At 37.2% G+C, this 12,556-nt stretch overlaps 1 pseudogene; it reads left to right on the top strand.

Moving 5' to 3' along the window:
- The first annotated feature begins 564 nt into the window (after nt 1–564).
- On the top strand, nt 565–1,556 carry LOC129622459 (V-type proton ATPase subunit D-like; annotated as a pseudogene).
- Nucleotides 1,557–12,556: the final 11,000 nt, after the last annotated feature.

Genomic DNA, 12,556 nt, shown 5'->3' on the forward strand with positions numbered 1-12,556 from the left:
TATTTGCATGGGGAGTACTTAGAGGTCTCTATGAATAATGCCAAAGTGAAACAGAACTGTAGCCAGTAAAATTTAGGAATAAGTGATTAGTCCTTAAAGAATCTACTCCAAGGCCCACAGTTATGCCTGTGGGAAGACTAAGATTGGGACAGATGACTGGGCTGATGTCACAGAAGTTCACTCTTAAAGTGAGACAAGCAAGGGGACAGTATGAACTCAGAACCTAGAACCTACATCCCATTATCAGTAGGTCATGCGTTCCTCAAGGATAAGGATGGAGTTTTATACATTCCTGTTTTTCAGAGCCCAGCATACTGCTTTCCACCATAGGGAGCCTTCTGTAAGTTGGCTAAGTAAACACACTGGTGTGGGGTGTAAGTGCTGCAGTAGAAACTCAAGATCTGATCGGTACCAAGAGGAAACAGAAGTGAAGACGGCATATCCTCTTAGCATCGTGAGAGAGTCACATGACACAAGCCGCTGACTCAGGTTTAGAAAGACTCAGTGGTTGGGTTGTTGCAGCCACGGTTACCCAGCCAGGGACCCAAGCCAGCCCTCTTCAGAATGTCAGGCAAAGACTGAACTGAAATCTTTCCCTCATGAGTGGCACAGACCATCATGAAGGCTCCGTTAAAAGGAGCACAGATAGGTGGAAACTTCATGAAGAAAGAAGGAATCTAATGCCTTAACTCTTTCGACAGATCCTTAAGAAGATAATAATAGAGACTAAAATAGAGATGGGTGAAGTGATGAGAGAAGCTGCCTTTTCACTTTCTGAGGCCAAGTTCACAGCGAGGGACTTAAGCACCCCAGTTATCCAAAATGTAAATGGAGCCCAAGTGAAGATTAGAATGAAGAAAGATAATGTAACAGGTGTTCCTTTGCCAGTGTTTGAATATTACCATGAAGGAACTGACAGTTATGGACTGACTGGTTTAGCCCGAGGTGGGAAACAGTTTGACTAAACTGAAGAGGAATTATGCCAAAGCAGTGGGGCTACTGGTGGAACTGGCTTCGCTGCAGACTTCCTTTGTTACTTTGGATAAAGCTTATTAAGATAATCAACAGGCGTGTAAATGCCATTGAACATGTCATCATTCCCTGGATTGAAACTACCCTTTCCTATATCAGCACAGAGCTGAATGAGAGAGAGTGAGAAGAGTTCTACAGGTTAAAAAAAAATACAGGAGAATAAAAAGATTCTCAAGGAAAAATCTGATAAGGACTTGGAGCAAAGGAGGGCAGCTGGAGAAGTGACAAAGCCTGCTAATCTCCTGGCTCAAGAGAAAGATGAAGATCTTCTGTTTGAATAACTTTTCCTGCTCTGGTTCTTCCAGAAGGCCTAACATGGTGCCATTTTAATTCATGGTGTGTAGGTTTGGTATGTGTGGCTATTTATTTTTTTGGCTTAAGAATTTCACCGGTTGTTAAATGTCCCTGGATGTCTGTTTATGGGATCTGCCTTTGAAGAGTCATAATTAAACAACTATTAATCACCAGTGAAATTTGTAAAACCTGCCCAGGAACTTATAGAATTTATTCTGCACAAGTGTCACCCTACCTCACTTATATGTCTGTTACAAGTGATCCCCTTACCAAACATACTAAGAAATCCCTTTTAGGAAGCAGCAGTGTTCTCAGGCCAACATACGTAGACCAGCTGCTGCTTGCGCACCCTTTGTTCCTATCTGTTCACACACCTTGGCACCATTGTCTGAGATTGCTACAGCCATTCTTGTGTTAATTATTGTGGAATTTCTCTCCTCAAGCTTTATGAAAACTTTCATCTATTTTTCTTTAAATAACAGGTCTCTGTCTGGTCTGTCATGGTAACAATTCTGCCAATTCAAATATGAATATGATATAAACAATAAAATGATTTTAAAAAGAAAAAAAAAATCCAAGATCCTGGATCAAATGCTTGTGTACCCTATCCCACAAAAAAGTATAAAGGAAAGTGATTAGAGTCTAGGGTCACATCCCACCCCAATATTTTGCTGAGGATACATGTGATGTTAAGCCAAACACAAAGGAGACACAAAGGAGACTGAGGCTATGGTTTAGATCACTGTGAGAGTTCTTTGTGAGAGATCAGGGAAAGGTAAGGGAAATCAGAAAGAGAGCTGGACATGTGTTCCAGGAAGCTTTTACTGAATGTCCTCTACAAAAGTAATGCATGTCCTCCACATTGCAAAAATTTTATATTTAGTAGATAATGGGGAATGGAAACCAAAAGTAGGAAGTCAAGAAATATCTACAGTAGCAAGCAAATTTGGCCAAGGAGTATAGAATGAAGAAGGGCAAAGATTAACAGAGTTTTGCCAAGAGAAAACACTGGTCATAGCAAATATCCTCTTCCAATAACACAAGAGAAGACACTACACATAGACATCACCAAATGCTCAATACCAAAATCAGATTGATTACATTCTTTGCAGCCAAATATGGAGAAGCTCTACACAGTCAGCAAAAACAAGACCAGGAGCTGACTGTGTCTCAGACCATGAACTTCTTATTGACAAATTCAGACTTAAATTGAAGAAAGTGGGGAAAACCACTAGACCATTCAGGTAGAACATAAATCAAATCCCTTATGATTATACATTGGAAGTGACAAATAAATTCAAGGGATTAGATCTGATAGAGTGCCTGAAGAACTATGGACAGAAGTTCCTGACATTGTATGGAGGCAGGGATCAAGACTATCCCCAAGAAAAAGAAATGTGAAAAGGCAAAATGGTTGTCTGAGGAGGCTTTACAAATAGCTGTGAAAAGAAGAGAAGCAAAAGGCAGTAGAGAAAAGGAAAGATATACCCATTTGAATGTAGAGTTCCAAAGAATAGCAAGGAGAGATAAGAAAGTCTTTCTCAGTGATCAATGCAAAGAAATAGAGGAGAACAATAGAATGGGAAAGACTAGAGATCTCTTCAAGAAAATTAGAGATACCAAGGGAACTTTTCATACAAAGATGGGTACAATAAAGGACAGAAATGGTATGGACCTAACAGAGGCAGAAGATATTTAAAAAAGGTGGCAAGAATACACAGAAGAACTATATTAAAAAAAAAAAAAAAGGTGTTCACACCCAGATAATCACACTGGTGTGGTCTCTCATCTAGAGCCAGACATCCTGGAATGTGAAGTCTTGTGGGCCTCAGGAAGCATCACTACGAACAAAGCTAGTAGAGGTGATGGAATTCCAGTTAAATTTCAAATCCTAAAAGAGGATGTTGTGAAAGTGCTGCACACAATACACCAGCACATTTGGAAAACTCAGCCGTGGCCACAGGACTGGAAAAGGTCAGTTTTCATTTCAATCCCAAAGAAAGGCAATGCCAAAGAATGCTCAAACTACCACACAATTGCGCTCATCTCGCAAGCTAGCAAAGCAGTGTTCAAAATTCTCCAAGCCAGGCTTCAGCAATACGTGAACCATGAACTTCCATATGTTCAACCTGGTTTTAGAAAAGGCAGAGGAACCAGATAACAGATTGCCAACATCCATTGGATTATCAAAAAAAAGGAAGAGAGTTCCAGAAAAACATCTATTTCTGCTTTATTGACTATGCCAAAGCCTTTGACTATGTGGATCACAACAAACTGTGGAAAATTCTTAAAGAGATGGGAATACCAGACCACCTGACCTGCCTCCTGAGAAATCTACGTGCAGGTCAAGATGCAACAGATAGATTTGGACATGGAACAACAGACTGGTTACAAATAGGGAAAGGAGTACATCAAGGCTGTATATTGTCACTCTGCTTATTTAATGTATGTGCATAGTGAATCATGAGAAATGCTGGACTGAATGAAACACAAGCTGGAATCAAGATTGCCAGGAGAAATATCAATAACCTCAGATATGCAGATGACACCACCCATATGGCAGAAAACGATAAAGAATTAAAGAGTCTCTTGATTAAAGTGAAAGAGGAGAGTGAAAAAGTTGGCATAAAACTCAACATTCAGAAAAGATCATGGCATCTGGGCCCATTACTTCATGGCAAATAGATGAAGAAACAGTGGAAACAGTGACAGATTTTATTTTATTTTATTTTTTGGCTCCAAAATCACTGCAGATGGTGACTTCAGCCTTGAAATTAAAAAATGCATGCTCCTTGTAAGAAAAGTTATGACCAACCTAGACAGCATATTAAACAGCAGAAGACATTACTTTGTCAATAAAGGTCTGTCTAGTCAAAGCTCTGGTTTTTCCAGTAGTCATGTATGGATGTGAAAGTTGGACCATGAAGAAAGCTGAGGGCTGAAAAATTGATGCTTTTGAACTGTGGTGTTGGAGAAGACTCTTGAGAGTCCCTTAGACTGCAAGGAGATCCAGCCAGTCCATCCTAAAGAAAATTAGTCCTGAATATTCATTGGAAGGAGTGATGCTGAAGCTGAAACTCCAATACTCATTGAGTTTCAAATTCTCTGACTCATTTGAAAAGACCCTTATGCTGGGAAAGATGGTGGGAGAATTGGCAGAATTGAAGGTGGGAGGAGAAGGGGAAAACAGAGGATGAGATGGTTGAATGGCTTCACTGACTCAATGGACATGAGTTTGAGTAAACTCCAGGAGTTGGTGGTGGACAGGGAGGGCTGTCATGCTGCAGTACATGGGATTGCAAAGTGTCAGACACAACTGAGCAACTGAACTGAGCTAAATTATGCCTTGCATGTCTAATGCTCATTATTTATTATTCCTGATAGATTATGATCTCCTTAAAAATAAAACTCATATATTTTTCACCAGTTACATTCATATTACCTCAACATTGTTTCTTCTATGTGTAAATTTCCAATGAATGTTTGTTGAATGAAACTGTGCCCAAAGTTGTTACCTTGCTGACTTCTTATGGCAATGGTATATATAACAGAATGATCTGGAGTGATTTTAAATACGCAGACCTGGACAGTCCAGTTCTATCCACCATAGATTCTGATGCATACAACTAACTGGCTGAATTAAAACATTGTTTAATACTCCCAGATCATTCTGATATATGTCCCTGACTAAATATCAGTACTTTAGTGCATGAGAAAGAAAATGCTGTTGATTTCCAATATATGTATCCCTCACTCCAGTACTCTTGCCTGGAAAATCCCATGGAAGGAGGAGCCTGATAGGCTGCAGTCCATGGGATCGCGAAGAGTCGGACACGACTGAGTGACTTCACTTTCACTTTTCACTTTCATGCATTGGAAAAGGAAATGGCAACCCACTCCAGTGTTCTTGCATGGAGAATCCCAGGGACAGGGGAGCCCAGTGGGCTGCCGTCTATGGGGTCGCACAGAGTCGGACACGACTGAAGTGACTTAGCAATAGCAGTAGCAGAGTAAATTTCAATTTCCCCCAATTTTCTTTAGCTTCCTTCTTCTCAGTTAGTATTCTTCTACTCCTTATGGCACCCTATTTTGAATATACTTTCCCATAGGGACTATCTCACTTAATTAGCTGTGTGCCAGATTGGAAAGCAATTCCTGATCAGGTGTTAGCTGATGCTTCCTATGGTGTTACATCTTGTAAAGCAATTTCAATTTAATAGGAAAATGTGAGGACCAAAATCTTTAGGGCTTAAGATATCTAATAGGGGTTTCAAGTACCAGCATGGGAGCTATTTCAGGACAGGGAGGTCTTTAAAATAGACCTCTAAAATCACAACAAAACTGGTTCCCCACTTATGAGGTTGGCTCCATTTCTCCAAACCTAAAACCCCAGTTATATCTGACATGAAAAGTTTCTGGTGATTTCTATTCTATTGAATATAGTCCTGAATTTTAGAAAATATTTATTTGTAAATTGTTCTTTATAGTATCTTTTAAAATCTATGATGTTTGTTTATATATTTTATATATATATGTTTGTGTGTATATATATATATATATATATATATATTATATAATGATTTGTGGGACAAGTTTAGCATTGACAGGTAAATTAATCCAAGCAGTTTTCTTTCAAAGCTAAGCCAAGGTTTCTTTGTTAATGAACATTTTCTGCTTTCCTTATCATAAGTTTAAGTAGGACAAAGAGGGGCAAGATTGCCACCAAAGTGCTCCAGTAGGAGGTTACAACTGCCTTTCATTTTCTCTGTGGGTTTTATTAGCATCGTTCCTTTAACTTTCCAGTCAATTTTAATATCAACTTAGGGCAGATAAGTTAAAACCAAAGATAGGACTCTTCTACTTAAAAAAAAAAAAATGGTTTTTATTTTTTAAAAGAAAAAGGCTGAGAACTGACATTCCTTATTAAAGAAAATCTGTCAATTATTTATCTTTTTTGTTTTACACCTCTTCTTTTTTTTTTTTTTTCCAAGTAAAAAGAGCATGTCGTTTTATTAAGTGTTGGTAGATTCCCCTCCCACATTTTTTTTAAACACCATGCATAACTCTCACCAAGACAGGGACTTTGCAGACTAAATTATTCTAAATAGCTATTTAATTAATGCCAAAAACACAGAATAAGATTTCAACCTGCAGAGGACCCTTACACATTTTTTTTAAAATTAAAGCAAGTGAAAAATTACATGATGATTTTTATAGTAGCAACTATATTTGAATCCTACTAATGGTTATTCATTAGACTCTTCTTCAGGGGGTGGCTTTAAACTGATCACTTGGGTTTCCTATATCACTGCCACTGCTGCTGCTGCTGCTGCTGCTAAGTCGCTTCAGTCGTGTCAGACTCTGTGTGACCCCGTGGACTGCAGCCTACCAGGCTTCTCTGTCCATGGGATTCTCCAGGCAAGAACACTGGAGTGGGTTGCCATTTCCTTCTCCAATACACCTCTTCTAAAAGAAGTAAAAACATGCATGCACATGCTCTCTCACACACACACACAAACAAATATACATCCTAAAAGACAAATAAATAAAAAAGTCTCCAAATGTTTAAATGCTACTTTGTATCAGATATTCTTATGTATATACTATATTTAATTTTCAATGTAATCCTGTGAGGATAAAATATTATTGTGTTCATTTTTTTCTACCATTAACTAACTTGAAGAAATTCCACAAGGCAGGAGTCAATGTTCTTTAAAAAAACACACAAACACAATCTCAGTGGAAGAATGTTATTTGTATGATTAGATGAGGACAGCTATATTTTCCCCCATAAAATTGGTTAAATTATAATATTTTCTCATAAAATGTGAATCATTAGTACCAGAAAACAGCAGAACATGCACATGCGATTCATTACATATTTTCCTAATTTCCTAATTGACTTTAATTGATATTAATTTTTTTCATGAAAGCATTTATTAAACAGAAACTGTAACACTTGTATCAGACACTTGGGATTTAACAGGCATAATTTCTTCTTTTGAACAGCGTTAGTCTAATGGGGGATACAGAGAAGTAAAAAAGCAATTATAATTTAGAGTGACAAGGACCACATGGGGAATAAGAGTGACAGAAGAGGAACACCTAACCCTGACAAGAGGATTGGGAGGCTTCTGGAGACACGCAGGGCTCACAGGTAATTTGATGACCAAAGCAGTCAGTGGCTCAGTTGCTGCAATTACTTATTTTTATGAGAAAACACACAATGAGAAATATTTGTGAACATAATTTCAGCAAATTGAATATTGATTTTATATTATATCTCTTAGGGATTTGAATTCTAAACTTAACAGATGAAAGAAAGCCCTAATTAGCAGCAGCATCTTTTAATAACATATTTCAAATTGGGATTTATGACTGATATAATTTGGTCTATGAAAAATTATGTCTGGAAAATAGTTCAAACCATGATAGATATTGAGCTATTAACAAAGAAATGCTAAATTAAAAGATAAATTTCAGTAACAGATGTAAGGGCAAATATTCTACTTCTGTGAGATTAGAATCCATCATGAAGAGATATCATGAGTATGGCAGAGGACATACTCTTATTAAATATGGATAAGAAAAAATCATTTTCACTAGGAAGTGAGACTAAAGGATGAGAATAGAAAACATCAATGCTGAAAACTGATTTTTAAAATGGAAAGATTTATGGGAAATATATTTCCTAATAGGAGTTGATAATTTTTTGAATGTTGGAGAAATAGACACTCTTATATATGTGAGCCTACAGACTTTGATTTATTAACACAAGTTTCCTTCTGAAACACACCAAGGGTGAAAGGACAAGCTATAAATTTGATCAAAGAAAAAATTAGCTAAGTATTTGTGATTTTTTTTTTTCTCCTGTTGCCAGGTTATTTGGCACAATCATTATATCTTCAAAAAATATACCCAGATCAAAGACTTGCAAACAGTTTGGAAAAGGGCCTGAGTTAGTATTTAGAGACAACTTTGGAGGCATTGAAATAACCCTGAGAGTAATACAAAGCTATTTTCAGTCTTTTAAATGTATACCTGTGATTTTTCCCAAGACTATTGTTGTCAAATCGATGACCTTTAACTACCAAAACAAACAAAAACACAAACTAACAATAAACTCAAACTTAAAACATGAGCTCAAAAATAGTACAAAAGTATTTTTTGTCCAAAACTGTAGTTTCACTCTTCAGACTGTTAGTCTGAAATAGACACATCAAGATTATAGCTCTCAAAATTTCATGCAGTGATTACATCTCATACATATAAAAGCATTTCAAAGTGAAAGTCACTCAGTGATGTTCAACTCTTTGCTACCCCATAGACCTGGAATTCTCCAGGCCAGAATACTGGAGTGGGTAGCCATTAATTTCTCCAAGGGATCTTCCCAACCCAGGGATCAAATCCAGGTCTCCTGCATTGCAGGCAGATTCTTTACCAGCTGAGCTATCAGGGAAACTCAGGCACTTTCTGAACAGAATATGAAGTGTTTTTTGTTGTTTTTTTCTTTATACAATTTGTGTTTTCTTCTAATCAAATATTTTCTTTTCACTGTCTCAAATTGTTCTCAAATGGGGGCATGTAAGATTGGTGTATATGTATAAATTCCTCTGCCCTGATAAATAGTACAAAGCAACCAAGCAGATACCAATTCTTTGTGAGGTTTTCTTGCTAAGATTTACTTTTAATTACAAGTGAGTTCAATAATCCAGGTCTAAGGAATAAATACTTCCTCTACAATTAGAAATTATCTATTTAAAAGATTGGCTTTATTGATCAACTTTACAGTAGTTAATTTTGTGGGATATGCATCACCAGCCTGCTGAAGGAAAATTTATTTCTCCCAGAGCGTTGGGTACTATATTTCCTCAGTTGTTTCCCATTAGAATGGAAATACCTATTTTTTGCTGGTCATATATTTTTTAAGATACAAGATCACTGTGTTCCAGTCTTTCCTTGTTATTTTTGGATTTAGAACAAAAAAGTTTTCTTTTTCTGTATTTCTTTGTATGAAATGGAGATAACCTATCACACTGAAGAAAGAATCCATGCGCAATACAAAGTGGTCTGATGACCATCAGGTTTCATAGTAAAAACTATATTATCTTTTTAAAATAAAAATAATTCTTTTTACTAGGCTAAACTAATATTAGCAAAATAGAAGTCCCTATCATAAAACCTAATACATATTAATCAGTTGCTTACTTTAGCAATTGCTTAGCAGTCTCAATTTGAATTTTGGTTCAAATTCTAGTGACCAGTTTCCAGGTATAGCCTTTTTTTCTTACTTCCCCACTTTGTTTCCTCCTCCCAACTACTAAAGAAAGGTTACTTTTGGCAAATATTGGTTGGCCAAATATTTTTGGTTGGCAAGAAAGTTCATTCACCTTATTTAAGTAAAAATAAAAGACACTTTTATTTTCACTAAAAACTTTATTGAACAGCATATTTACCATTTTGTTCCACTACCTTCTGCCATTTTTTAAGGCAACTACGTAATTCTGTCTTCCCTTTTTATCTTTTCAAGCAAAAAACTGTTCCAAGTGCCTTTTAAGTCTTCCAGGGAATTGACAATTTTTCCATGAACAGAATTTTGTAAAGATGAAAATAAATGGAAATTTGAAGATGCAATGTCTGGTGAATATGGCAGATGAATCAGAGCTTCCCAGTCAAGCTATAACAGTTTTGCTTGGTCATCAAAGAAACATGCAGTCTTGTGTTATCCTGGTAGAAGATTATACATTTTTCCATTGCTAATTCTGGATGATTTTCATCAAGTGTTGCTTTCAGTTGATCTAACTGGGAGGAGTACTTGTTGGAATTAACTGTTTGGCTTTTCAAAAGAATCTCATAACAGAGGATTCCTTTTCAATCCAACCATATACATGACATCACCTTCTTTGGATGAAGAATGGCCTTTGGTGTGGTTAGTGATGGTCATTTCATTTGTCCTATGATGTCTTCCATTCTACATTATTGTACAGTATCCACTCTTCATCCCCTGTCACAACTTGTTTTAAAAACAGAACGTTTTTGTTACATTTCAACAGAGAATTGATTTGTCAAAAAGGTGCTTTTTTTTTTCTTAATTTATATGGAAAAGGAAATGGCAACCCACTCCAGGATTCTTGCCTGGAAAATTCCATGGACAGAGGATCCTGGCAGGCTACAGTCCATGGGGTGGCAAGAGTCAGACACAACTGAGCAACTGAACACATGTGAAACTCAAACATCAAAAAAAAAAAAAGAATATAACCAACCTGGTGCAAATGATTTTCAGCACTTGATCTGGATATTTTAAGTATGTCATTTATCTCCTACATGATAAAACATTGATTCTTCTCAATTAGTGTCTCGATTCAATCTCTGTTAACTTCAACTGGTCAATCCAAACATGGAACATTTTTCAGTGAGATATCTCCCACACAAAACTTCACAAACCGCTTTTTACATGTTCAATCAGTCACAGCATATTTTCCATACACTGTGCAAATCTTTTTTGTGTGTTTCAGTTGCATTTTTACCTTTCTTGAAGCAATAAAGCATAATATGCTATTGCTTTTTTCCTTCCATTTTCAATATTAAAATGGTTTCACAAAAATTCACAAATTTTGTTGTTTTTAAAAAATGTATACTGATATGACAGTTGCCACAATGCAATCTAACAAAATTGCTTCAAATGAAGTTAAAGACAACTAAGAACTGCCAGAGCCATCCTACAGTAAAAATGGTACAAACCTTTTGAACAACCCAACATTATTCTATTAAAATGTGAGTGATGCTATTAGTTTGTTAATATTTCTGTTCATTTATTTTTTAGGTTACTTATACAATATCTCAGAGAAGGCAATGGCACCCCACTCCAGTACTCTTGCCTGGAAAATCTCATGGACGGAGGAGCCTGGTAGGCTGCAGCCCATGGGATCGCGAAGAGTCGGACACGACTGAGCGACTTCACTTTCACTTTTCACTTTCATGCATTGGAGAAGGAAATGGCAACCCACTCCAGTGTTCTTGCCTGGAGAATCCCAGGGACGGGGGAGCCTGGTGGGCTGCCGTCTATGGGGTCACACAGAGTCGGACACGACTGAAGCGACTTAGTAGCAGCATACAATATCTACTGATTATGTACATAGTGTTAGGCTTTGTTACAAGGATAAAGAAAAGGAAGTTCATTGTCTAGTGTGAAAGTCAGATGATGTACCCACAAAGAAGATGAGGTGTTAGTCGTTCAGTCATGTGCCACTCTTTGTGACCCCATGGACTGCAGTCCGACAGGCTCCTCTGTCCATGGAGTTCTCCAGGCAAAAATACTGGAGTGGGTTGCCATTCCCTTCTCCAGGGGATTTTCCTGTCCCAGGATTGAACCTGGGTCTCCCATATTGCAGGCAGAGGCTTTACCTTGTGAGCCACCAGGGAAGCACTAATTTTCTTTCTTTCTTTTTTTTTTTTTTTTTTTTAAGTTTTGGCCACATCACATAACATGTGGTATCTTAGTTCCATGACCAGGGATAAAACCCACATTCCCAGCAGTGGAAGCACAGAGCCTTAACCACTAGACCACTGGGGAAGTTAAAGATGATAGAAATAAAAGCTATGGAAACTGGTAGATGAGACATACTATACTGAGGAGAGTAAGAAGAAACTGCTTCACTTTCCTCAGCATGGTAAAACAGAGATAATCCAAGAGATTCAATACAAAAAGACTCTGGGTAGATGCAGGATAGCTGGACTTGGAGGTTTGTTTCTTGGCTTTCAAATTCCTTCACTTTCAAGGTCACTTACCAATTATAATTGTCAATATCACTTTTGTTTCAGGAGTAGCTCTGTTGCTAAATTAATTTCAGAGGATTAAAAAATAATTTCTGAAAGGGTATATCTTTGAATCAAATACTGAACAAAAATCAGTATCATACAAGCAAAGTTTGAAAGGGGTGAAAGAAAAGTCACTGGCTAAGAAGAGTAGTATAATGATTTAATGGTATAAGATCTAGCAATACAATGAAACTATGTTCAAAACTTAAGAGATATATCACATTCAGGTTCATGCATGTTGTTCAGCAGAATAGAAACAAGATTTTAAAGGTTTAGAGCAGTTAGCAGCAGCCCATTTTATGAATATCAGCTTTCTGCCATGTCCAGGATCTTCCTCCACCCCCATCCCAGTTTTGAGGTGAGAGTGAAAGTGAAGTCATTCAGTTGTGTCTGACTCTTTGCAACCCCATGG

Source organism: Bubalus kerabau, chromosome 11, assembly GCF_029407905.1.
Source record: "Bubalus kerabau isolate K-KA32 ecotype Philippines breed swamp buffalo chromosome 11, PCC_UOA_SB_1v2, whole genome shotgun sequence".
Classification (NCBI taxonomy): domain Eukaryota; kingdom Metazoa; phylum Chordata; class Mammalia; order Artiodactyla; family Bovidae; genus Bubalus; species Bubalus kerabau.